At 41.5% G+C, this 27,073-nt stretch overlaps 1 protein-coding gene and 1 pseudogene across 2 annotated transcripts in view; one reads left to right on the plus strand and one right to left on the minus strand.

The window, feature by feature from the left end:
* LOC307201991 (vomeronasal type-2 receptor 26-like) overlaps positions 1 to 27,073 on the minus strand; it is a 139,822-nt gene that overhangs the window by 24,809 nt on the left and 87,940 nt on the right. The gene's annotated exons all lie outside the window — the stretch shown is intronic.
* Positions 1 to 27,073, plus strand: part of LOC307201977 (vomeronasal type-2 receptor 26-like) — a 59,014-nt pseudogene that overhangs the window by 16,300 nt on the left and 15,641 nt on the right. Inside the window, exons 3-4 of the transcript XR_013843913.1 lie at positions 2,281 to 2,508; positions 8,219 to 8,345. The product of XR_013843913.1 is annotated as a vomeronasal type-2 receptor 26-like (transcript). The remainder of the gene's footprint in view (positions 1 to 2,280; positions 2,509 to 8,218; positions 8,346 to 27,073) is intronic.

Here is a 27,073-nt window from a genome sequence, read left to right on the forward strand (position 1 = left end):
CATTTGTATGAGAGAAGCTTTGCAGCCCACTGAGATCTGCATTCACAGAAAGGAAGTAGTGGTCATAGTCAATAGAGAGGTTCGGCATTCTCTCTAGCCCATATCCACCAAATCCTTCCTCAGAGCAGGTGGCTGCACAACACTGTGTCTCATGGAGAGGGAGAAAGGGAAAGATGGAAAAGGGAGTGTGGGGAAGAATGGCTTGAGATCTGGGATACGGGTTGTGCTGTGGGTTAAACCACAGAGCCTAGGACTTGCTGATCAGAAGGTCCCGGGTTTCGAATACCCACGATGGGGTGAGCTCCCGTTGCTCGGTCCCTGCTCCTGCCAACCTAGCAGTTCAAAAGCACGTCAAAGTGCAAGTAGATAAATAGGTACTGTTCTGGCGGGAAGGTAAATGGTGTTTCCGTGCACTGCTCTGGTTTGCCAGAAGTGGCTTAGACATGCTGGCCACATGACCCGGAAGCTGTACACCGGCTCCCTCAGCCAATAAAGCGAGATGAGCGCCCCAACCCCAGAGTCGGTCATGACTGGACCTAATGGTCATGGGTCCCTTTACCTTTAGGCATATTGAAAAATAAATCACATCTCTCAGAAATCATTTGCATCATATTTACAAATATTTTGTTTGATAACACTTGTTTCAACTCATAATGTGCCAGAAAACATTTGTTACATTTCTACAGCTACTTTGCAAAAGCCAGTACAGTGGTACCTGGGTTAAGAACTTAATTTGTTCTGGAGGTCCGTTCTTAACCTGAAACTGTTCTTAACCTGAGGTACCACTTTACCTAATGGGGCCTCCCACTGCTGCTGCACCGCTGCCGCCGCAAGATTTCTGTTTTCATCCTGAAGCAAAGTTCTTAACCTGAGGTACTATTTCTGGGTTAGCAGAGTCTGTAACCTGAAGCATCTGTAACCCGAGGTACCACTGTAATCAAAAACAATGAGCTAAAAAAGAAAAGGGTGGGGAATTTTTACTTCCAAAATGTAACAGAAAAACCATAGGTGTGATTTCCTTTCTTCTGAAAACTGAGAACAGGCATCTCCTACTGAGAAACAAATGTCCAGTTTGCACGTCATTATAAAGTTTATAATGAATGTGGAGATTGCTCCAGCCTCACTCCTCTGTTAGGATGAGTAAACAAACCATGGTCCCTGTGATAAATCCAAGCCAGTGATTTTGGTTTGGTGTGCTCAAACAAACCACAGTTAGTAAGCCAAGAAGAAATTGTGGCTTCATAGTGTAGTTTGTTTGCTCCGGAAGGAATTAAGTACTTAACCTGAGGTACCACTGTATACCCTGAATTTCCTTGGTAAAATTTGTCCTTTCCTTGTGAAACTTGTAATATTATTTAGGTTCCTTAATTAAAATGGGTCTGAGGAAAGCATAGTTGGAGACAACACTGAAGTTGTTGCCCTCTGTTATAGTTTCAAACAGTCTAGGAATGACCTCTGTTTTACACACTGCAAAGACATTTCTTAGCAACAGAGCAATTCCTGTGGATATTTCTTCTAAGTCTTAAAGGTAATAGAAAATAAAGCAATCCTAAAGACCAGGTGAAGAAGCGCAAAGCCACAGCCAACTTGATCATACAAGTCACATATTCTCAGTACAAAAAAATGAACTTGGGGTGAAAGGAAGTTTGTCCTTAAGATATGCCCAACAGGAAGCCACAAAAAGTGAAGATGTTTATTCCTCGTATCAGAGAATAAGCATGATTCCTTCACACTTCTCATATTTCCCTACAACTTGTTCTGAGGTGACTGGGGGGTAATGTCTGTGGGCCTTTAGCCTAGTCAGTCATGCATTAACGACAGTAGTATCAGCTGAATCCAGCATTACAAGGCTTAGGTAGCGTCAAAGTTTTCCAACACATTGTTTAAAATAACAAAAGTTGGCATGACTGAAAACTTCTGTCACCATTTTTAAAAAATCACGGTATATTGTGAAGTTATGGCATCATCAGTTAACCTCAAGAAATTGAACATGGAATTTAATATTTTGGTCCAATTCCCCATTCCATAACATTAAACAGTGGAAGCGGAGGTAGACAGGGAGAGAGAGACTAGCAATAATTTGGGTAAGAAAAGGAGACTGGCATACTTGTGAAAGAAAATGGGTTGGCTCTCTCCATGCTTGGACCTGACTCCACTCACAGTTGCCTAAATCACCACCCACCATTCACTGAATGCTCTGCACACAGGAAAAAAGGTTGCTCGGCCCTGTATTAGACTGTAGTCTTTTCTAAATACCTGTCTTTTCTGTTTTCAATCCAGCTCCATCACTTTCTGAGAAGTATCTCATTTAACAATACTGCAGGAGATGTGGTCTTCATCAACCAGAATGGAGAGGCAGCATCTAGCTTGGATATTGTCAACTGGATCATATTCCCCAACCAAAGTTTGCACAGAGTGAGAGTTGGGAGGATAGATCCACAAGCTCCTCCAGACCAAAAATTAACCCTTGATGAAGACGCCATAATATGGCATAGATGGTTTAATCAGGTAGGTCCACACTCTTATCTACCGTAATTCAGAAGAGATTCAATATAGCTTAAGCAATATTTATCCCCCTGCCTTTCTAATCACTGTCTTTTGAACTGCAAGTTACTGATTAGTGGATGGCCAAAGCAGGGTCAACAACTTGAATAAAATATTGGGGAGGGGCAGGTAAGCCCACCACTGCTTCTATGTAACTTATGTATCTAGCTTGTCTGCTCCCTCTATCTTCTCTATAGGCCCCATGTGGGATCCAGAAACATTCTGGAGAAAAGTTAAGGTGCCACTAGATGCCACTCTACAGTCACTTTGGCTCCATCTTCAGTTTAAAATGCAAAATTCATTTCACTAACAAAAATCATTTAAAATGGTAGAGGAGAGGGCCTGGGCATGCACCAATGAGCTGTATGAGGTTGCCATGGGAATCCCAGGCTTAAAGGTTTGGATAAAGTGCTTTATAAATAAACAAGCCAATTCACCATGTATATCCCTAGAACAGTGTTCCTTGTGGAACACCCTCCCTGCAGATGTCAAGGAGATAAAAGACCTACACAACTTTTAGAAGACATCTGAAGGCAGCCCTCTGTCAAAACAAGGAATAAAGGCAAATATTTCATTAAGGAGGTTACAAAACAGAAGAACCCTTTTACTATAAAATACAGTTAAGCAAGACTAACAGTGTAAACTTACCTTGGGGAATCTGATTGAAACGAAAATAGCGAAAGCTAGGTTGTCTCACCCTAATTCCAACACTTCACAAACCCCCACCACAAGCTTCATCCACACAAATGTGATTTTTACATCACACTATCTTCATCTGAATGTGTATCAGTAGGCCCAAGTCAAATACCAGTTTTTCTATGAAAAGGCCTAGACACAGAAGGGCATGTTTTCTTTCAGCCAATCATGGCCTTGGCATACACTTCCCCTGCACTAGAGGGTGTACATCTGAAAGACCAATTAGCTATCCAGTGGATTTTTGCATGGTCATGTTAACCTTGAAACATTCTTACATCAAACAGTGCGCACAGGAGGTCAGTTGGACTAATTAAATAGGTTCTTTTTTTCCCTCTGAAAGACTGCAGCCAGAGCCTGCGGTTCCTGCACAATGTTTGCCATCATGCCAAAGGAATCAGGCAGCTTTACCTGCAGCAATTGCATGTTGATTGCCCTCTTAAAAGACAAAGTCCAGCAACTGGAGGAACGTGTATCTACGCTCCAAAGAATTAGAGAGCTGGAGCTCTTCTTGGAAGCAACAGAGCACACCATCTCCACCAAGGAGGAGACAGGGGACTCCCCTGAGAAGGAGGCTAGTTCACCAACACAGGAGCCAGATATATGGAGAAACGTGACTCAAAGAAGTAGGAAGCCCAGGGTTTGCTCTGATTGTTTAGAAATACACAATCACTTTGAGGTCCTCTCCCCTGGCATGGAAGACGAAGAGCAGACTCCATTTGAGGATCTCTCCCTCATTACAGTCGATCAGGTATATGAAGACGAGCAGCAAAGCAGTCCTCAGGGAACGTGCAGGCGACCTTGGAACGGACAGATCACGGAAGAACCCCGACCAAACCTAAGAGGAGGCGTGTAGTGGTGATAGGGGATTCCCTACTGAGGGGAACAGAAGCCGTGATCTCTGGGCCTGACAAGATGTCTCGGGAAGTGTGCTGTCTCCCCGGGGCTAAAATCCAAGATGTAACTGAACGACTGCAAGGAATCATAGAACCCACTGACAAATACCACTTCCTCTTGGTTCATGTGGGAACCAATGACACTGCAAGCAATAGCCTCCAGAAGATCAAAAGAGACTATGAGGCTCTGGGCAGGAAATTGAAGCAATTAAATGCACAAATTGTCATCTCATCTGTCCTCCCAGTTGAACGACGTGGCCCAGGGAGAGAGGGAAAAATAGTGGAAGTGAACAGCTGGCTTCGCAAATGGTGTAAACAGGAACAGTTTGGATTCTTAGATCACGGACTGCAGTTTCTTGAAGATGGACTTCTGGCAAGCGATGGGCTGCACCTCACAACGGTTGGGAGGAATGTTTTTGCCAAAAATCTCAGAAACCTCATCAGGAGGGCTTTAAACTGACTAATGTGGGGGAGGGAGACAGTGCTCCTGAAGGTAGGAGTCTATCAATTGATGAAGATGATCATCCAAATGTCATAGACCAAATGGAGCAAACAGCACGCAGACCTAGTGGTGGGAGGAAAAAATCCTTAAATAATAGACACGGGGGAATGATTAATGGACTTCAATGTCTGTACACTAATGCGCAAAGCACGGGTAATAAACAAGATGAGCTTGAGCTCTTGGTACAGCAAACTAAATATGACATAATAGGCATCACTGAAACCTGGTGGGATAAGTCCCACGACTGGAATGTAATAATGGAGGGATACAATCTATTTCAGAGAAACAGACCAGACAAGAAAGGAGGAGGAGTGGCGTTATATGTCAGGGATGTGTATACCTGTGAAGAGATCCAAGATATAGAACCTCAAAGCCAAAGTGAGAGCATTTGGGTCAAAATTAAGGGAGAGAAGAATAACAGGGACCTCATTGTGGGAGTTTACTATAGATCCCCAAGCCAAACGGAGGACATAGATGATGCCTTCCTGGAACAGATGGCCAAGCATGCAAAAGGAAGGGAGATAGTAGTAATGGGGGACTTCAATTACCCGGATATTTGCTGGATGTCAAACTCAGCCAAGAGCATAAGGTCAAACAGATTCCTCACTGGCCTTGCAGACAACTTCGTTGTCCAGAAAGTGGGAGAAGCAACAAGAGGAACAGCCATTTTAGATCTGGTCCTAACCAATGTTGATGACCTGGTTAGTGGGGTAGAAATGGAAGGATCATTAGGCGCGAGTGATCGTGCTCTTCTGAAGTTTACTATACAGCGGAAAGGAGCAGCCAAGCATACTAGGACTCAATTTCTTGACTTTAAGAAAGCCGACTTCATAAAACTTAGGGAAGTGCTGGGTGAGATCCCATGGACAGTAATACTAAAAGGAAAGGGAGTTCATGATGGCTGGGAGTTTGTTAAGAGGGAGATAGTAAAAGCACAACTTCAGGCAATACTAATGAGACAGAAACATGGAAGGTGCCTAAAGAAGCCAGGGTGGCTATCTAAAGAACTTTTAACTGAGTTAAGATTAAAAAAGGATGTGTACAAAAAGTGGAAAAGGGGGGAAACCACCAAAGAGGGATTCAAACAAATAGCCAGCACGTGTAGACACAAAGTCAGAAAAGCTAAAGCACAGAATGAACTCAGGCTTGCTAGAGAGGTTAAAAGCAACAAAAAAGGCTTTTATGGGTATGTCCGTAGCAAAAGGAAGAAGAAAGAAACAGTGGGGTCACTCAGAGGAGAAGATGGTGAAATGCAAACAGGGGACACAGAAAGGGCTGAACTCCTCAATGCCTTCTTTGCCTCAGTCTTCTCTGATAAAGAAAACAATGCCCGACCTGAAGAATTTGGAGCAAATGATTCAGCAGAGGAAACACAGCCCAGAATAACTAAGGAGATAGTACAAGAATACTTGGCTAGTTTAGATGTATTCAAGTCTCCAGGGCCAGATGAACTGCATCCAAGAGTATTAAAAGAACTGGCAGATGTGATCTCTGAACCACTGGCAGTCATCTTTGAGAATTCCTGGAGAACAGGCGAAGTCCCGGCAGACTGGAGGAGGGCAAATGTTGACCCTATTTTCAAAAAGGGGGAAAGAGAGGACCCAAATAATTACCGCCCAGTCAGTCTGACATCAATACCAGGGAAGATTCTGGAGCAGATCATTAAGCAAACAGTCTGTGAGCACCTAGAAAGGAATACTGTGATCACCAATAGTCAGCATGGTTTCTGAAAAATAAGTCATGTCAGACTAACCTGATCTCGTTTTTTGACAGAATTACAAGCCTGGTAGATGAAGGGAACGCAGTGGATGTAGCCTACCTTGATTTCAGCAAGGCATTTGACAAGGTGCCCCATGATATTCTTGTAAAGAAGCTGGTAAAATGCGGACTTGACTATGCTACCACTCAGTGGATTTGTAACTGGCTGACTGACCGAACCCAAAGGGTGCTCATCAATGGTTCCTCTTCATCTTGGAGAAGAGTGACTAGTGGGGTGCCACAGGGTTCTGTCTTGGGCCCGGTCTTATTCAACATCTTTATCAACGACTTGGATGATGGACTCAAGGGCATCCTGATCAAATTTGCAGATGACACCAAGCTGGGAGGGGTGGCTAACACTCCAGAGGACAGGATCACACTTCAAAACGACCTTGACAGATTAGAGAACTGGGCGAAAACAAACAAGATGAATTTTAACAGGGAGAAATGTAAAGTATTGCACTTGGGCAAAAAAATTGAGAAGCACAAATACAAGATGGGTGACACCTGGTTTGAGAGCAGTACATGTGAAAAGGATCTAGGAGTCTTGGTTGACCACAAACTTGACATGAGCCAACAGTGTGACGCGGCAGCTAAAAAAGCCAATGCAATTCTGGGCTGCATCAATAGGAGTATAGCATCTAGATCAAGGGAAGTAATAGTGCCACTGTATTCTGCTCTGGTCAGACCTCACCTGGAGTACTGTGTCCAGTTCTGGGCACCACAGTTCAAGAAGGACACTGACAAACTGGAACGTGTCCAGAGGAGGGCAACCAAAATGGTCAAAGGCCTGGAAACGATGCCTTATGAGGAACGGCTAAGGGAGCTGGGCATGTTTAGCCTGGAGAAGAGGAGGTTAAGGGGTGATATGATAGCCATGTTCAAATATATAAAAGGATGTCACATAGAGGAGGGAGAAAGGTTGTTTTCTGCTGCTCCAGAGAAGCGGACACGGAGCAATGGTTCCAAACTACAAGAAAGAAGATTCCACCTAAACATTAGGAAGAACTTCCTGACAGTAAGAGCTGTTCGACAGTGGAATTTGCTGCCAAGGAGTGTGGTGGAGTCTCCTTCTTTGGAGGTCTTTAAGCAGAGGCTTGACAACCATATGTCAGGAGTGCTCTGATGGTTTTTCCTGCTTGGCAGGGGGTTGGACTCGATGGCCCTTGTGGTCTCTTCCAACTCTATGATTCTATGATTCTATGATTCTATGAATCCTAAGTATATAAAGAAAATTATTGCAAAATAAACCAAAGAAATTGGGATTTCTTTATAAATATTAAATACTGGTTTTGAACTGAGTGAAAGACTATGTATGAATTGATAAGCCCCATGATTTTGCCTTTTTGCGAGAAATGTGGAGAAATGAAGTGGTTGGGAAAAGGAGGAAAAAAGTGAAAACAGACAGCAGCAGCAGGTTCAGGATACCACTAGTCTTCTAAGGGAGCCAGTGGAAGAGGTGGAAGCAGGAAAAGTGGTGAAGATACAGAAAGTGAAGGAGGGGGCTGAGAGCAAAGGTGTGAAGAGCATAGGGAATGGATGCATCAGTCTGAAAAAAGAGAGGTATCTCAAAATATGTATTGTAAAGTAAACAAGATTAACAGGGACACTAGAGTAACTTCTAAGTGTGCCTGTGCTACCCAGAACAATAGAGGAGATATTACGTCACGAAAAACATTACTACTACTAAAAAGAAAAGTAGCAATTGCTCTTGGTAGAGGCATTCTGTGTCAGTTTAGAAACATAGAGAGGAGCCTTAGAACCTGAAACATTCTCAACTCATTATTCTCTCGATGATTCTTCTGCTATTCCATTTATGCATTAGACTCAGCCTCTTTCTGTCTGTACTGAGAGATGTCTTCCAGGATCCAGCAAGAAAGTGAAGGAGGGAGAGCCCCCTTGCTGCTACGATTGCATCCCATGTCCAGAGGGGAAGATTGCAAACCAGGATGGTAAGGGAAAGAATTTGATTTAATGGGTCCATTTGATTGAAAGGTGTCAGGATGGATGAGGTTAAGTTTCAAAAGAAGATAGAAGTTATTGTATGTGTGTCCCTGCCGCTCCGTCCTTCAGATATTGGTGGTAGTAGCAGTAGTAACAATAATTTATATTCAGTCTATGTGACTGGGTTGCCCCAACAATGCTGGACAGCTTCCAACAAATTAAAACATCAACCACAGTAAAACTTCAAACATTAAGGGCTTCCCTATATAGGGCTGCCGTCAGGTGTCTTCTAAAAGTCAGATTGTTGTTTATTTCCTTGACATCTGATGGTCAGACATTCTTAGGGTGGGCGCCACTACAAAGGAGGCCCTGTGCCCTGTGCCCGGTTCCCTGTAGCCTCACATCTTGCAATGGCAGAACTGAGAAAAGGCAATCAGAGCTTAATCTCAGCATACAGGCTGAACGATGTGGGTATACAGGGTTAATATTTAGAGAGAGAGTTGGAATATGTTAATCAAATGAGAATAAAATTGCATTGAGAGTAGCTATGTGGTATGTGGTTCAAATCGTATCCGGACTGGTCCTTGTCACTCCTTCCGACTTACATAAGCTGCACTCAAGCTAGTGTGACGATACATTCAAATATCATGAGGAGGAATGGCCTTGCCTGGGTTGATTATAGGACGACATCACTCAGAACCACATAACAGAGTACTGGACATATGTTTTATTTTGAGCTGAGCTCTTTTCTTCTCAGACAGAAAGTAAGCATTTCAGCAAGCTGGCGTTAAAGGAGCTAAGGACCATATCCTTATTTTTTCCAGATATGAATGACTGTTATAAATGCCCAGACAATGACTATCCAAGCAAGAACCGGGATGCATGTCTACCCAAGGATATAAGCTTCTTGTCTTATGAAGAACCTTTGGGCATCAGTTTGGCCTCTTTATTTATGAAACACCACGACACACCCATTGTCATTGCAAACAACCGAAACCTCACCTACACTCTCATCATCTCTCTCCTGCTCTGCTTCCTGTGTGCATTGCTTTTCATTGGCCGACCTGAGAAGGTCACATGTCTCCTCCGGCAACCAGCTTTTGGTATCATCTTCTCAACCGCTGTTTCTTGTGTCCTGGCCAAAACCTTCACGGTAGTTTTGGCCTTCATGGCTACAAAACCAGAATCCAGGATGAGGAAATGGGTGGGGAAAGGACTAGGCCACTCCATTCTCCTTTTCTGCTCCATTGTTCAAGCAGGCATATGCACTGTGTGGCTGGCAACTTCACCCCCACACCCAGATGTGGACATGTACTCAATGACAGAAGAAATTATACTAGAATGTAATGAAGGGTCTGTAACAATGTTTTACTGTGTCCTCATCTACATGAGCTCCCTGGCCACTGTAAGTTTTGCTGTGGCTTTCCTTGCCAGGAAGTTACCAGACAGTTTCAATGAAGCCAAGTTTATCACTTTCAGCATGTTGGTCTTCTGCAGTGTTTGGCTGTCCTTTATTCCTTCCTACCTGAGCACCAAGGGAAAATACATGGTAGCTGTGGAGATCTTCTCCATCTTAGCCTCCGGTGGTGGGTTGCTGGGTTGCATCTTTTCCCCAAAATGTTATATAATTATTCTGAGGCCTGAGCTGAACAATAGAGAACAGCTAATAAGGAAGAAAATTTAAAGAAATAATAAACCTGCCCTTTGCTGTCTTTCGTGCTTTTCTGTGTGTACAGTAGAATATTTGGAAATATAAGTTCAGCTGCTGCCTTTTATAATTTTTTCTAGAGTCCAGATTCCCATAGTTGAAAATTTATTTGTAAAATTGACTTATTTGCTTTGAAAAAAACAACCATACGTTTACACATACATTATTCTCTTGTAGCATGTGCTAACAGGAACTCAAAGCAATTCTTGTCAAAATATATGCAAGTTAATCTTTATCTGTCCTTAATTCTGAATGATCAAATTTGTCTTACAGCTTTCAACATAATAGGATCTGTGAAACTGTACAATTGTGGCCACGGAATATACGAGTACTTATGAATTATTGTTTTGTACTGCTAACAGTCATATTTCACCATCAACCTTTCCATACCCAAGAACGTATAAATGGAAGATGATGTGGTCCAGCAGCCTGTACTCTCACTGACCAACCAGATACATGTGGGAAACCTTCAAGCTGTAACCAAATGCAAATGCACTGTCCCCACCATTGTTTCCTGTGTCAGTGAGCTCCATAGTTTACCAATGTAATGTGAGATAACATATGCCCCATTGAATTGGGTTCCCCTCCCCCCAAATATTTTTTTCTGAATCATGTCTCGTTGGAGAAATTCAGAGTCCTAGATAAGAAATTATAAATGAATTCTGTCCTCTGGTCCTTGGAAAAGTCCTCACTGTGCAACACATTTGCAGATGGAGAGCCACAATTGAAAAGTTTTATTTCACCAACACATGTGATATATCAGAACACTCTATACTTAATACACATACATACCCCCTCCCCACAAGATTTTTTCTGAATCATGTCTCCTTGGAGAAATTCAGAGTCCTAGACAAGAAAATGTAAATGAATTCTGCCCTCTGGTCCTTGGGAAAGATGGCAGCAAAGGACCATGCAGACCTCACTGTGCAACACATTTGACAGATGGGGAGCCACAATTGAAAAGTTTTATTTCACCAACACATGTGATGTATCAGAACACTCTATACTTAATACACATACATATCATATATGTGACAAGTATATTGTTGGATATTCCACTGACTGTTGGCACCCTTCATCAAATGTTTGATGAGCAGATAAAATTGATTAGATCTAATCATGATGAATGGAGAATGCAAGTAAACCAGAGTAAGCCCCATTAAACCTTAAAACATTTATTTCTGTTTGGACATCTGTGGACTATGCTTGTTAAGTATTGTCTGTAAGATTATGCCCTCCTTGTAGAAGGTCCAGGGCATTCAAGTGGAGGAAGAAATGGAAGGAAGTAGGAATTATTATTATTATTATTATTATTATTATTATTATTATTATTATTTTATTATTTATAACCCACCCACCTCGCTTTCCCCGGCCACTTTGAGTGGCTTACAGCAAATATAAAAACACAGGCAAGCATATTATTTCTTTTGTTGTTATCTGCTTTTAATCCCCTAAAGTTTTGCTGGGAAGCCTATAGCCTATAATTCAAAAGCATTGCCCTTCTCCCAAGAAGCAGGCGTCTTTTAATTTCGTGGCTGCTGTCACCATCTGCATTGATCATGGAACCCAAGAAAGTAAAATCTCTCACTGCCTCCATTTCTTCCCCTTCTATTTGCCAGGAGGTGATGGGACCAGTAGCCATGATCTTCGTTTTTTTGATGTTGAGCTTCAGACCATATTTTGCACTCTCCTCTTTCACCCTCAATAAAAGGTTCTTTAATTCCTCCTCACTTTCTGCCATCAAGGTTGTGTCATCTGCATATCTGAGGTTGTTGATATTTCTTCCGGCAATCTTAATTCCGGCTAGGGATTCATCCAGCCCAGCCTTTCGCATGATGAATTCTGCATATAAGTTAAATAAGCAGGGAGACAAAATGCAGCCTTGTCGTACTCCTTTCCCAATTTTGAACCAGTCAGTTGTTCCATATCCAGTTCTAACTGTAGCTTCTTGTCCCACATAGAGATTTCTCAGGAGACAGATGAGGTGATCAGGCACTCCCATTTCTTTAAGAACTTGCCATAGTTTGAATTATGGTGCTGGAGGAGACTCTTGAGAGTCCCATGGACTGCAAGAAGATCAAACCTCTCCATTCTGAAGGAAATCAGCCCTGAGTGCTCACTGGAAGGACAGATTGTGAAGCTGAGGCTCCAGTACTTTGGCCACCTCATGAGAAGAGAAGACTCCCTGGAGAAGACCCTGATGTTGGGAAAGATGGAGGGCACAAGGAGAAGGGGGCGACAGAGGACGAGATGGTTGGATAGTGTTTTCGAGGTTACCAGCATGAGTCTGACCAAGCTGCGGGGGGCAGTGGAGGACAGGAGTGCCTGGCGTTCTCTGGTCCATGGGGTCACGAAGAGTCGGACACGACTAAACGACTAAACAACAACAACAACTATAGCCTATAGACTACAGCCCTCGTCATTGCTGACCATTTTCCATGGGGTTGGTTGCTTTTGCAATTCATCAACATCTGGAGTGCCACACATCCCCAACCCTTGTCCTAGTGGAAGTGAAGCAGAATACATATTTAAAAAATAAAATGCAGAAGTTTGCAGAAGAAGCCAGAGATATCAGCATCACTGAATGATGGTGAACACTGACTTAAAATTCACCCAAAAGGCTAGAAAGTCAGGCTCAGCAACTTTAGGAATCATGACCACCCTCAACTGCACCTGGATGAACTGTGGGTCTGGGAGATTTCAGGAATACTTTTTCTCCCTAAGTTTCTAGCTCATGGAGGCTGAAAGAATCAAGAGAGACTTTTCACAAGGCTCTATAAAAGGAGTCATACAGGAGGGCATGGGGCACCAACTCAACCTCTCCAGAATCACAGGGGCATTGGCCCTTGAGGGTTTGAGCAAACATGCATTCCCAAGGCACAGGGGAAGGAGGCTGAGAGCCAGTTGACACAACTGTAATCCCACATAACAGCAATGAGCAGCCATTGCAGACATGCCATATGCTGGTGTGACTCCAGGTCCACTCAGCCAAATTCCAAGATGCTGACTACACCATGCTACATTTTGGAGTCTCCATTGGCTACAAGGTATTCTATTATGAGCTTCTAACGTCTAATTTCACCCATACACCATTGGTCTATTATCATCTAATGAAAGAGGAAATAAAATAACAGTTCTGAATATTTTCTTCAGCAATTTTCTTCTGCAATTCCACAGGGAATCTCGAGCATTGGATGAGCAACTACAATCCTGCTTGGTTATTAACAGGGCTACAATTAATATGCTGCTCCTCAAAAATCCCTATGTATTTACTCTGGCCAATGGCAACATAACACAAAGGATACTACAACTTAACCAGAATTATTTAAATACTGTCTGGGATCAGCAAGTCTAATTTGGGATACTCCCGTATTGTGTACTCTCAGGAAATTAATCTACCATTTAAATGAGACAATTTTTATCTTGGAAAAACCTATTCTAGTATTGCCAGAAAAAAACATAGTTTCTGCATAAAACAAATAGTTGCCTTTGTATTAAGGATGGTGTTTTTAGTGTTCTTGCTGCTGGAACTGATTTCTTACAATGTATGTGAGGCTCACATAGCAAAATGCAGGCTCCAAGGTCCACACCATCCACTTCACACGTCTCATCAGCCAGGAGAGTTCCTCATTGGTGGCATAGTTTTCCATGGTGTCTTCATCGCCTCTCCAGCAACATTCACTGAGGAACCCCCACCAGTACTGCCTGAAGAGCTCGTGTAAGAACTAAGCCACTCATTTTATTACATCAAAAGAATGATCAAACCTAGAGTTGCAGCCTCAGAATAATGAGTGAGGCAGCAAATGTTTACCCTTTTACCTGGGGAATCCAGTTTAGATATGAATGGGACTTATGTTGGTGCAATAAAATGGAACAAATGTCTTGTGAATTAAGAGAATATAGGAGAAATTCCCATTTCTGGATAGAGAAATGAATACTGAAATGTATGCATGTTTGTGTGTTTGGGAGAGGCCTTTTGAGCAGCCCATTTTGCTAGACTTTACCTAAACTACTAGATTATTAGTTACAGATAGGTAGCCGTGTTAGTCTGCTATAGTCAAAACAGTGTATCTGAAGAAGTGTGCATGCACACGAAAGCTCATACCAAGAACTAACTTAGTTGGTCTTTAAGGTGCTACTGGAAGGATTTTTTTTTATTTTGTTTTTACTAGAGTATTAGTAAGAATGTATTTTTAAAAACCTGTTCCGAAGCTGAATGTCCTTATGCTTTCATTTTCTGAACTTAGACTAAGCTTTGTTTCAGCACTGAAAGGTACTTATTATTAAGTATAGAATTCAGTGAATTCCAATGACCATCACTGACTCATGAAAATGAAGTCACTGCAGGGAGAGACCAGAGAGACCAGAGACTTTGTAAGTGTCAGAAAAAGACCTCCAACATGTAAGGGACGACATCCCATTACCCCACATTAGCAACCCCTACTCTAGATACTATTAAGCTTAAAATATTTTAAAACTTGGACAAAAGTAAGAACATGAATTACAATAGGGACAAATACACAAATCTAAGATGAGTAAAACTTGGCTTGCCAGTAGTTCATGTGGAAAGGTTCAAGGGATCTACATCAACAGAAGTATAGTGTCCTGATCAAAGAAAGTAATAGTACTGCTCTATTCTGCCTTGGTCACCTGAAGTCTTTGTCCAGTTCTGATTACCACAATTTAAGAAGGATATTGACAAGCTGGAACATGTGCAGAGGAGGGCAACAAAGATGGTCTGGAAACCAAGCCTTATGAGGAACGGATGAGGTGGTTTAGTATGTTTATCTAAGATGAGACTGAGGGGAGGAATGATAGCCATTTTCAAATATCTCAAGAGCTGTCACCAGGAAGATGGAACATGCTTGTTTTCTCTTGCTCCAAATCAGGGTTTTCAAGTAACAAGAAAGTAGATTTCAAATAAACATCAGAGAGAACCTTCTATTGATAAGAGCTATTCAGTAGTGGATCAGACTGAGAGTTAATCCCACTGAACTCAATATTATTAACTACTCTGTTGATATGTAAAAGAATACGTCTTTTGAAGTTCCTGCTGATACATTTGCAACTCTCATTCTAGGGTGGTGCCTAAGCTATACCAGCACATTGTGGCCTTGGCATTTGCAGTCAAGGAGATCAATGAAGACCCTCACATCTTACCCAATATCACTTTGGGCTTCCACTTATATGACAGCTATATCAGTGCAAGGAGCACATATCTCGCCACACTGCTGCTTTTATCCATGGTGGAAAAATTTGTCCCAAACTATATATGTGATGTTGAAAATCATCTGACTGGGGTCAGTGGGGGACTGGATTCTGAAATCTCCTTTTATGTGGCAACTATTTTGGATATCTATAAGATTCCGCAGGTAGGAAATTCATGATCAATACCTCTATTAGCTTGCATAGAGGAAGAGGCAGGTTCCTCAGCATCTGTTCCAGGTAAAGATGAAATTGCAAGGAGAACCATGTACACCACCTTGAGATTCTCAGAAAATAAAGATGGTACATAATTGTAATATATTTTTTTTAAAAAAATAATATTTATTAAGAATTTAGAAATTACAGAATAAGAAAAAGAAAAAAAATAAACGAATCAATATAATACAATACAAAAACAAAAACACTACATAAAACATTGAATTAACAAAACAAAGCAAAAGCAATTAAAACACTTCCAATATTTTCAATCTTATCTTTCATACACTTGTTTCATTGACTTCCTCACGCCTCCCTTTTTGTATTCCACTTCAATTAACTATTCCAGCAATTCCTTTCCATCTTCCTCTATTTTCTGTCCTGTAATTAATCTTAACATGTTCTAATCTTATTTTTTTCCCCATTAACAATCTATCTGTACCTAATTCCTTATAACATTTCTGCCAAAGCCATATAACTTCATTCCACCATTTTTGTAAAGCTCATTAATTTTACAATATTTCTGTAAATAAGCTTTAAATTTTTTCCAATCTTCTTCCACCGACCATAATTGTAATATAAGCAAACAACAGACAGACAGACAGACAAACCTGAATAAAGGGGGAGGTTGCAATACCTGTGGGGACACGGTTGGTGCTGTGGGTTAAAGCAAAGAGCTTAGGGCTTGCCGATCAGAAGGTTGTCGGTTCGAATCCCCTGATGGGGGAGCTCCCGTTGCTTTGTCCCAGCTCCTGCCAACCTAGCAGTTTGAAAGCACGTCACAGTGCAAGTAGATAAATAGGTACCGCAGCACCTGGAAGGTAAACAGCGTTTCTGTGCGCTGCTCTGGTTTGCCAGAAGCGGCTTAGTCATGCTGGCCACATAACCTGGAAGCTGTATGCCGGCTCCCTCGGCCAATAAAGCGAGATGAGGGCCGCAACCCCAGAGTTGGTCACGACTGGACCTAATGGTCATGGGTCCCTTTACCTTTACTGCAATACCTGAAAAAAATGTGTAACTCTCCCGTCTTACACACAAATTTAGATCACTTACAGTATATAACAAATGCCACTGATGGGAGAGTGGGCTTCTCTCTCACCAGCAGTTTTTGGTTATGCATCATTTTCTGCTTAGTTAGGAGGGTATCTGAATTGAACTGCTGAGTAAAGGGGGGAATTGCTTACTGGATAAAAGAAATAAGATTTCAGGCGCCAGTGGAAAAATTAGTGAGGAGGGCATGTCAAATAAGCTGCTGGGGAAGTGGGGAAAATGCTTACAGCTACAAAAACCTTACAGGTAGGAGCCAGTACAATAACTATCCCTCTTTAGCACACTGGAGATAATTAAAGATATAGAGAAGTTATGGCAAAACGCAGATACCATCCAGTTCCGCAGGCGAACAGTAAAAGTATTTAGCAGCTGATTCACAAGTGAAATAAATGTTCATAAATAAAGTCTGAGAAGAATCATCACAGTTTTGCTGTGTGATGGGGCATGAAGAAAGACGAAGCTCCAGAGAAGACATGTGCATCTAACCCAAGTTGCAATTCTGACAAAGCCAGATAATATCCAGGAAATCTGCTGTTGGAGGCATGGTATGTTCCCCCATCCAGTTTTATCCATTGTACAAGACCCTGCGAAATTTTGCAATGACATAAAAAAACTTTTGTGTGTTTTTAAGTGAAGTAGACACAATGCCCTGCTCCAGACATCAAGTGTTAACAAGATTTATAAAGATAGTAAAAAACAGACACAGTGCCCCTCTCCATTCAGCAAAGCACAGGTTTCCAAACCACAAATGGGAGATGATCCCAGTTTTCAGTCCATCTGCATGTATGTCTTTTGTATAAATGAGAGAGATGCACTAAACCCTGAAATATTGACAAGGGGAATATTTGACTAACAGGGTTCACCACGTAATGTATATGAATACTGTGAAAGGAATCTACTTTGTCTCTTCTCTTCCTCCACTTACTTTTTAGCTCATTTATGGCTCTGCTCCGGTGATGAATGATAAAAGCCCAGGGCTTCCCTTCTACCAGATGGCAGCCTCAGAAGCCCTTCAGTATGAGGGAATTCTCTCTTTGCTTCTGCATTTCAGGTGGACGTGGATTGGAGTCATTGCAATGGACAATGACAATGGAGAAAGATTTCTGCAAACCATCTCTCCAATATTTACCAAGAGTGGTGTCTGCTTTGCATTCCTAGAAAGAATCCCCACTTTAAGTTTTATTTCTGAAATAAATGACATGCTACAACAGGGGGCAAATATAAATCATAAAATTTTTAGCAGCACAGCTAATATAATAGTTTCCTATGGAGAATCTTATTACATGGCAATTTTGAGATGGCTTCCATACGTATCAGTACATGATGACATGACATACAATATAAAAAGTAAAGTATGGATAATAACGGCCCAGGTTGAGTTCACTTCATTAGTCATTCAAAGGAACTGGGATGCAAGAATATTCAATGGTGCTATATCCTTTGAAATTCACTTCAGAAACCCACCAGGATTTCATCAGTATGTTGTTCACAGAAACCCTTCCAGCACAGATGGGGACGGTTTTATCAGGGACTTCTGGCAACAGGCCTTTGAATGTGTATTCCCAGATATGACTGCAGACAAGGTGGAGGGGAATATTTGCACCGGAGAAGAGAAGCTGGAGAGCCTTCCCGGATCATTTTTTGAAATGAGCATGACAGGCCACAGTTACAGCATCCATAGTGCTGTCTACGCCATGGCCCATGCTTTACATGCGATGTTCTCATCCAGACCCAGGCACAGAGAAATGGCATACAGAGGGAGAGGGAAGAATCAGAATCAACAGTTTTGGCAGGTAATAGGCTAAACTTCCTCAAGTGGAAGAGGCCTGTTATTCCCCCACAAGGTATGGGTTTCCAAAATGTTGTCAACTTGCTCTTTCATCTCTGACAAGGAAAATCACTTCCATGGGAGAAGTATGGAGACCACTGGGATGCCACTGCATTCACAGATAAGAGACAGTGCTAATGGTCAAGAGAGATGTTCAGCATTCTCTCTATTCCATATACACCAAATCCTCCCTCAGATCAGGTGATCACACACTACTCTGGTGTCTCCTGAGATGAACAGGGAAAGAGGAAAAGAGGTGTAGGGCGGGGGAGATAAAGAAAGGTTGTTAAAACGGGAAAGGGAGGGAGAGGGATGTGGGAGAGAGAAAATTGGTGGTCTCAGGAATGTGGATGCTGTTGGGTTGGAGCTTCCCCGAGATTTGGCTTTTAATACTAAAGACTATCAAAAAGACTGGCAGAGGGGACATGAAAGAGATTTAAGAGCCTCGGATTTAAGATCTCCGGGTTGATGGCTTTTTGGAGATTGATGGACTTATGCTGGGGACTGAAACCGGGAAGGGGTTTGGGTGGAACGGAAATTGGGAAATCAATATGCATATAATATAATTTGTTTTTTTGTTTTTTTTAATGAGAGTTGGGAAATTCGTGGAATGGAATCTTTTCCGACCTTAGGGAAACGTATTAAGAATAAGTATAGATATAAAGCCTTGGATGAGAGTTAAGATTGGATAAAGTAAAAGCGGTTTTTTAAAAATATGGTAAATTTAAGGATTCTGTTAGGAAAGAGAGAATGTGCAAGGATTTGCTGAATTAACAATTTGAATTAGAATACAAAAACGGGAGGTGTGAGGAGGTCAAGGAAATAAGTTAAAGAAAGAAAAATATGTAAAGGTTTGATTTGTTTTTCCCGTTATCTTTTTTTTTAAATGATTGTATTTTTTCTCTTGTTTTTTATTTTGTTTGTCTTTTTTTTACTTTTTTGTAACCTTTAAAATTCTGAATAAATATTACTTTAAAAAAGAGAGAGAGAGAGAAAATTGGTGGTCTCTCCATCCCTGGACCTGACTCCACTCACAGTTGACTGTATCACCACCCACCACTTGCTGTAGGTCCTGCCCACAGGATAAAGATACCTTAGCCATGTATTAGAATTGCAGCCTTTTACAAACGTGCTTTTTCTGTTTTCAATCTAGCTCCATCACTTTCTGAGAAGTATCTCATTTAACAATACGGCTGGAGATGTGGTCTTCATCAACCAGCATGGTGAGGTGGTATCTAGCTTGAATATTGTCAATTGGATTATATTCAACAACCAAAGTTTGCAAAGAGTGAGTGTCGGGAGGATAGATCCACAGGCTTCGCCAGACCAATCATTCTTCCTTGATGAAGATGCCATAACATGGAACGGTTGGTTTAATCAGGTAGGGCCAAATTGTTATATAATTCCAAGGTGATTCAGTCTTGCATAAGCAATGAATATTCACCTGCATGTCTACTCATTGTCTTTTAAACTACATGTCACTGTGTAGAATATGACCAAAGCATCCAAGTACCACATTAAGAGCCAAAAGCTTACTGCTAGAAGTCACTCAAAGAATAAAGGCAAATATTTTATTTTATTTTATTTTATTTTATTTTATTTTATTTTATTTTATTTTATTTTATTTTATTTTATTTTATTTTATTTTATTTTATTTAGAAATATTCTATAAATATTTCTTAACAATTATAAAATACTGATATTTAACTGAAGAAAAGAGGATAGATAAGCCCCAAGATTTTGCCTTTCTTGCTAAATGTGGGGAACTGCTATGTAATCACAACAACTACACATCCCAGAACAATAGAGGGAGTATGACATCAATTCAAACATTACTACTACTAAAAAAATATAGCCATTCTAAATATTGCTGAAAGACTGACTCAGCTTAGTAACATAGAGAGGGGCCCAGGAACATGAAGATTTCCAAACTCATTGTTCTCTTGCTGATCCTTCTGCTCTTTCATTTACGGAATAGACTCGGCCTCTTTCTCTCTGTACTGAGAGATGTCTTCCAGGATCCAGCAAGAAAGTGAAGGAGGGACAGCCCCCTTGCTGCTACGATTGCATCCCATGTGCAGAGGGAAAGATTGCAAACCAGTATGGTAGGAGAAATAAATAGATTAAATAGATCCAGACTCTGTAGTTATCATTACTTTCACAGACAGAAAGTAAACATTTCACCAAATTCAAATGTATGACCTAATATATTTCCTTCCCCCCAGATATGAAAGACTGTAATAAATGCCCAGACAAAGACTATCCAAGCAAATACCAGGATGCATGTCTGCCCAAGGATATAAGCTTCTTGTCTTATGAAGAACCTTTGGGCATCAGTTTAGCCTGTTTCTCTCTTTCCCTTTCCTTGATCACAGCTCTGGTACTAGGTATATTTATGAAGCACCATGACACACCCATTGTCATTGCAAACAACCGAAACCTCACCTACGCTCTCATCATCTCTCTCCTGCTCTGCTTCCTTTGTGCTTTGCTCTTCATTGGCCGACCTGAGAAGGTGACGTGCCTCCTCCGACAAACAGCTTTCGGCATCATATTCTCAACCGCTGTTGTTTGTGTCCTGGCAAAAACCTTCACTGTGCTTTTGGCCTTCATGGCTACAAAACCAGATTCCAGGATGAGGAAATGGGTGGGGAAAGGACTAGGCCACTCCATTGCCTTTTCTTGCTCCATTGTTCAAGCAGGGATATGTACTGTGTGGCTGGCAACCTCTCCCCCATACCCAGATGCGGACATGCATTCAATGACAGAAGAAATTATACTAGAATGTAATGAGGGGTCTGTAACAATGTTTTACTGTGTCCTCATCTACATGAGCTGCCTGGCAACTGTGAGTTTTGTTATGGCTTTCCTTGCCAGGAAGTTACCAGACAGTTTCAATGAAGCCAAGTTTATCACTTTCAGCATGTTGGTCTTCTGCAGTGTTTGGCTGTCCTTTATTCCTTCCTACCTGAGCACCAAGGGAAAATACATGGTAGCTGTGGAGATCTTCTCCATCTTAGCCTCCGGTGGTGGGTTGCTGTGTTGCATCTTTTCCCCCAAATGTTACATAATCATTCTGAGGCCTGAGCTGAACAATAGAGAACAGCTAGTAAGGAAGAAAAATTAAAGAAATGAGAAACCTGCCCTTTGCTGTCTTTTGTGCTTTTCTCTGTGTGTACAGTAGAATATTTGGAAATATAAGTTCAGCTGCTGCCTTTTATAATTTTTTCTAGAATCCAAATTCCCATAGTTGAAAATTCATTTGTAAAATTGACTTATCTGCTTTGAAGAAAAGAATCTTATGTTTACACATTCATTATTCTCTTGTAGCATGTGCTGACAAGAAGACTCAGAACAATTCCTCTCAAAATATATGCAAGGAAATCTTTATCTGTCCTTAATTCTGAATGATCAAAGTTGTTTTACAGCTTTCAACATAATAGGATCTGTGAAACTGTACAATTGTGGCCATGGAATATACGAGTACTCATTTATGAATTATTGTTTTGTACTGCTAACAGTCATATTTCACCATCAACCTATCCATAACCAAGATCATAGAAATGGAAGATGATCCTCTTAAATCAGGCCAATGTCCCATCTAATCCAGCAGCTTGAACTCTCACTGACCAACCAGATGCCTGTGGGAAACTGTCAAGCCGCAAATGCACTGTCCCCACCATTGTTTCCTATGTCATTGAGTTCCATAGTTTCTCAATGTACTGTGAGATAACATACTCGCCATTGAATTGGGTTCCCCTCCCCACAAGATTTTTTTCTGAATCATGTCTCCTTGGAGAAATTCAGAGTCCTAGACAAGAAAATGTAAATGAATTCTGCCCTCTGGTCCTTGGAAAAGATGGCAGCAAAGGACCTTGCAGACCTCACTGCGCAACACATTTGACAGATGGGGAGCAACAATTGAAAAGTTTTATTTCACCAACACATGTTATGTATCAGAACACTCTATACTTAATACATATACGTATCATATATGTGACAAGTATATTGTTGGAGATTCCACTGACTGTTGGCACCCTTCATCAAATAATAATAATAATAATAATAATAATAATAATAATAATAATAATAATTTTATTATTTATAACCCACCCACCTGGCTGAGTTTCCCCGGCCACTTTGAGTGGCTTACAGCAGATATAAAAACACAGGCAGACATATTTCTTTTGTTGTTATCTGCTTTTAATCCTTTAAAGTTTGGCTGGGAAGCCTATAGCCCTCCAGATATTGCTAGACTACAGCCCTCGTCATTGCTGATCATTTTCCATACTGGCTGGGGTTGGTTGGTTTTGGAATCCATCAACATCTGGAGTGCCACACATCCCCAACCCTTGCCCTACTGGAAGTGAAGCAGAATACATATTTAAAAAAATAAAAAGGAGTCATACAAGAGGACCTGGGGAACCATCTCAACCTCTCCAGAATCACAGGGGCATTGGCCCTTGAGGGTTTGAGCAAACATGCATTCCCAAGGCACAGGGGAAGGATGCTGAGAGCCAGGGGACACAACTGTAGTACCACAGAACAGCAATGAGCAGCCATTGCAGACATGCCATATGGCTGGTGTGAATCCAGATCCACTCAGCCAAATTCCAAGATGTTGCCTACACCATTCTTCATTTTGGAGTCTTCATTGGCTACAAGGTCTTCTATTATGAGCTTCTAAGTTCTAATTTCACCCATACACCACTGGTCTATTATTATCTAATGAAAGGGAAATTAAAATAACAGTTCTGAATATTTTCTTCAGCAATTTTCTTCTGCAATTCCATTCTGCAATTCCACAGGGAATCTCGAGCATTGAATGAACAACTACACTCCTGCTTGGTTATTAACAGGGCTATAATTAATATGCTGCTCCTCAAAAATCCCTGTGTATTTTCTCTGGCCCCTGGCAATATAACACAAAGGATACTACAACTTAACCAGAATTATTTAAATACTGTCTGGGATCAGCAAGTCTAATTTGGGATACTCCCGTACTGTGTCCTCTGGGAAAATTAATCTACTATTTAAATGAGACTATTTTTATCTTGGAGAAACCTATTCTAGTATTGCCAGAAAAAAACATAGTTTCTGCATAAAAAAAGAGTTGCCCTTGTATTAAGGATGTGGGTTGTAGTGATCTTGCTGCTGGAACTGATTTCTTACAATGTATGTGAGGCTCACATAGCAAAATGCAGGCTCCATGGACGAAAACATCCACTTCACACATATCATCAGCCAGGAGAGTTCCTCATTGGTGGCATTGTTTTCCATGGTGCCTTCTTCTCCTCTCCAGCAACATTCACTGAGGAACCCCCACCAGCACTGCCTGAAGAGCTTGTGTAAGAACCAAGCCACTCATTGTATTACATCAAAAGAATGATCAAACCTAGAGTTGCAGCCTCAGAATAATGAGTGAGGCAGCAAACATTTACCCTTTTACCTGGGAGAATCCATTTTAGATATGAATGGGACTTATGCTCGTGCAAAAAATTCGGACGAATGTCTTGTGAATTAAGAGAATATAGGAGGGATTCCCATTTCTGGATAGAGAAATGAATACTCAAATGTATGCATGTTTGTGTGTTTGGGAGAGGCCTTTTGACCAGCCCATTTTGCAAGACTTTACCTAAACTACTAGAGTATTAGTAAGAATGTATTTTTAAAAACCTGTTCTGAAGCTGAATGTCCTTATGCTTTCATTTTCTGAACTTAGACTAAGCTTTGTTTCAGCACTGAAAGGTACTTATTATTAAGTATAGAATTCAGTGAATTCCAACGACCATCACTGACTCACGAAAATGAAGTCACTGCAGGGAGAGACCAGAGAAAAGACCTCCGACATGTAAGGGACGACATCCCATTACCCCACATTAGCAACCCCTACTCTAGACACTATTAAGCTTAAAATATTTTAAAACTTGGACAAAAGTAAGAACATGAATTACAATAGGGACAAATACACAAATCTAAGATGAGTAATAGTACATGATGCCAATAGTACATGTGGAAAGGTTCAAGGGATCTGCATCAACAGAAGTATAGTGTCCTGATCAAAGGAAGTAATAGTACTGCTCTATTCTGCCTTGGTCACCTGAAGTCTGTGTCCAGTTCTGATCACCACAATTTAAGAAGGATATTGACAAGCTGGAACATGTGCAAAGGAGGGCAACAAAGATGGTCTGGAAACCAAGCCTTATGAGGAATGGATGAGGGGTTTGGTATGTTTATCTATGATGAGACTGAGGAGAGGAATGATAGCCATTTTCAAATATCTCAAGAGCTGTCACCAGGAAGATGGAACATGCTTGTTTTCTCTTGCTCCAAATCAGGGTTTTCAAGTAACAAGAAAGGAGATTTCAAATAAACATCAGAGAGAACCTTCTATTGATAAGAGCTATTCAATAGTGGATCAGACTGAGAGTTAATCCCACTGAACTCAATTTGATTAACTACTCATAGAATCATAGAATCATAGAGTTGGAAGAGACCACAAGGGCCATCGAGTCCAACCCCCTGCCAAGCAGGAAACACCATCAGAGCGCTCCTGACATATGGTTGTCAAGCCTCTGCTTAAAGACCTCCAAAGAAGGAGACTCCACCACACTCCTTGGCAGCAAATTCCACTGTAGAACAGCCCAGAATTGCATTGGCTTTTTTAGCCGCCGCGTCACACTGTTGGCTCATGTCAAGTTTGTGGTCAACCAAGACTCCTAGATCCTTTTCACATGTACTGCTCTCAAGCCGGGTGTCACCCATCTTGTATTTGTGCCTCTCATTTTTATTGCCCAACTGCAATACTTTACATTTCTCCCTATTAAAATTCATCTTGTTTGTTTTGGCCCAGTTCTCTAATCTGTCAAGGTCGTTTTGAAGTGTGATCCTGTCCTCTGGGGTGTTAGCCACCTCTCCCAGTTTGGTGTCATCTGCAAATTTGATCAGGATGCCCTTGAGTCCATCATCCAAGTCGTTGATAAAGATGTTGAATAAGACCCGGCCCAAGACAGAACCCTGTGGCACCCCACTAGTCACTCTTCTCCAGGATGAAGAGGAACCATTGATTAGCACCCTTTGGGTTCGGTCAGTCAGCCCGTTACAAATCCACTGAGTGGTAGCATAGTCAAGACCGCATTTTACCAGCTTCTTTACAAGAATATCATGGGGCACCTTGTCAAATGCCTTGCTGAAATCAAGGTAGGCTACATCCACTGCGTTCCCTTCATTTACCAGGCTTGTAATTCTGTCAAAAAACGAGATCAGGTTAGTCTGACATGACTTATTTTTCAGAAATCCATGCTGACTATTGGTGATCACAGTATTCATTTCTAGGTGCTCACAGACTGTTTGCTTAATGATCTGCTCCAGAATCTTCCCTGGTATTGATGTCAGACTGACTGGGCGGTAATTATTTGGGTCCTCTCTTTTCCCCTTTTTGAAAATAGGGACAACATTTGCCCTCCTCCAGTCTGCCGGGACTTTGCCTGTTCTCCAGGAATTCTCAAAGATGACTGCCAGTGGTTCAGAGATCACATCTGCCAGTTCTTTTAATACTCTTGGATGCAGTTCATCTGGCCCTGGAGACTTGAATACATCTAAACTAGCCAAGTATTCTTGTACTATCTCCTTAGTTATTCTGGGCTGTGTTTCCTCTGCTGAATCATTTGCTCCAAATTCTTCAGGTCGGGCATTGTTTTCTTTATCAGAGAAGACTGAGGCAAAGAAGGCATTGAGGAGTTCAGCCCTTTCTGTGTCCCCTGTTTGCATTTCACCATCTTCTCCTCTGAGTGACCCCACGGTTTCTTTGTTCTTCCTTTTGCTACGAACATACCCATAAAAGCCTTTTTTGTTGCTTTTAACCTCTCTAGCATGCCTGAGTTCATTCTGTGCTTTAGCTTTCCTGACTTTGTGTCTACACGTGCCGGCTATTTGTTTGAATTCCTCTTTGGTGGTTTCCCCCCTTTTCCATTTTTTGTACACATCCTTTTTTAATCTTAACTCAGTTAAAAGTTCTTTAGATAGCCACCCTGGCTTCTTTAGGCACCTTCCATGTTTCCGACTCATTGGTATTGCCTGAAGTTGTGCTTTTACTATCTCCCTCTTAACAAACTCCCAGCCATCATGAACTCCCTTTCCTTTTAGTATTACTGTCCATGGGATCTCACCCAGCACTTCCCTAAGTTTTATGAAGTCGGCTTTCTTAAAGTCAAGAAATTGAGTCCTAGTATGCTTGGCTGCTCCTTTCCGCTGTATAGTAAACTTAAGAAGAGCATGATCACTCGCGCCTAATGATCTTTCGACTTCTACCCCACTAACCAGGTCATCAACATTGGTTAGGACCAGATCTAAAATGGCTGTTTCTCTTGTTGCTTCTCCCACTTTCTGGACAACGAAGTTGTCTGCAAGGCCAGTGAGGAATCTGTTTGACCTTATGCTCTTGGCTGAGTTTGACATCCAACAAATATCCGGGTAATTGAAGTCCCCCATTACTACTATCTCCCTTCCTTTTGCATGCTTGGCCATCTGTTCCAGGAAGGCATCATCTATGTCCTCCGTTTGGCTTGGGGATCTATAGTAAACTCCCACAATGAGGTCCCTGTTATTCTTCTCTCCCTTTATTTTGACCCAAATGCTCCCACTTTGGCTTTGAGGTTCTAAATCTTGGATCTCTTCACAGGTATACACATCCCTGACATATAACGCCACTCCTCCTCCTTTCTTGTCTG

Source organism: Podarcis cretensis, assembly GCF_951804945.1.
Source record: "Podarcis cretensis genome assembly, chromosome: 13".
NCBI classification, from domain to species: domain Eukaryota; kingdom Metazoa; phylum Chordata; class Lepidosauria; order Squamata; family Lacertidae; genus Podarcis; species Podarcis cretensis.